We start from the raw sequence: 1,004 nt of genomic DNA on the forward strand, positions 1-1,004 counted from the left end.
AAGGAAGGAAGGAAGGAAGGAAGGAAGGAAGGAAGGAAGGAAGGAAGGAAGGAAGGAAGGAAACAATACCCTAAAAATAGAAGAGGGAGGTAAACAGATATCACAGAAAATATAGTGTTGATATTTAGCCCATCCCGTCATTCCCCACAAGAAAGCACTTGTGTATAATTTCTCCACATCAATAATGCTTGAGAATTACATACTTTCTAAAAGCACGTATTGAACACAGATCAGATTGAAAGAGCTTACACTCTTAAGGAACCATGAAATTCTTATTGCTCTAAAACTTACCATGTTTCTATTTTAGAAAACCCTCCACAACAATAATATACATAATAGAGGCAAGAATCACTTCATCTTCACTTAGAGGGGGCTTCATCTTTGCAATTCAGGTACTCACTCCATATGATTGAAATCGTTCAAAAAGCCTGACCACCCTCAGGCAGAAGTGAAGGTATTTATATAGACGTTAGGTATTTATGCAGCAATTTACACTTCCAGAGCCGCTGTAACTGTTCATTAGTTTATCCAAATAACTTCCTTCTGGAGTAAGGGGGTGCTTTGTTTCCCAGACACGGAGGGCCAGGTTCGGGGAGGTGACTGACACACAGCATGGAGGCCTGAGGTCAGACACAAAGAATTGTATCTGAGAAAAGGTTTCCTGAGGGGTTTTGTGGAACCTTCTCTTCTTCTAGACTTTAAAAACAGATTGAACCCCTACAGAAATGCTTTACTTATGGTGAATGAAGAAGGTGGTTCCAGTTCTCACAGCCCTCTGCAAGTATGTCCGCCCACACAGGGAGAAGCTGGGAGCAGGCTGGATTTGAGAGGACAGAGGGAAGAATCACACAGGTGTGAAGGGACGCTTGGGGAAATGTTGTCAAAATGTTTTTCTAGGAATTTTTCCCCATGCCCACACCAAACCAAAGGTGGAGTGACAAGCCAGCCTTCACAGCTGAGCTAACCTCAGAGTCTCCTCTGTCACTCCCAGCAGCTGAGAGCAT

The 1,004-nt window shown here is 43.1% G+C and overlaps 1 long non-coding RNA gene across 1 annotated transcript in view; it reads right to left on the reverse strand.

Moving 5' to 3' along the window:
- LOC110306476 overlaps nucleotides 1–450 on the reverse strand; it is a 19,362-nt gene extending 18,912 nt beyond the window's left edge. The window contains exon 1 of the long non-coding RNA XR_002379289.1: nucleotides 364–450. This is a non-coding gene — a long non-coding RNA (uncharacterized LOC110306476). The remainder of the gene's footprint in view (nucleotides 1–363) is intronic.
- Between the last annotated feature and the right edge of the window lie 554 nt (nucleotides 451–1,004).

This window comes from Mus caroli, chromosome 12, assembly GCF_900094665.2.
Source record: "Mus caroli chromosome 12, CAROLI_EIJ_v1.1, whole genome shotgun sequence".
Lineage (NCBI taxonomy): Eukaryota > Metazoa > Chordata > Mammalia > Rodentia > Muridae > Mus > Mus caroli.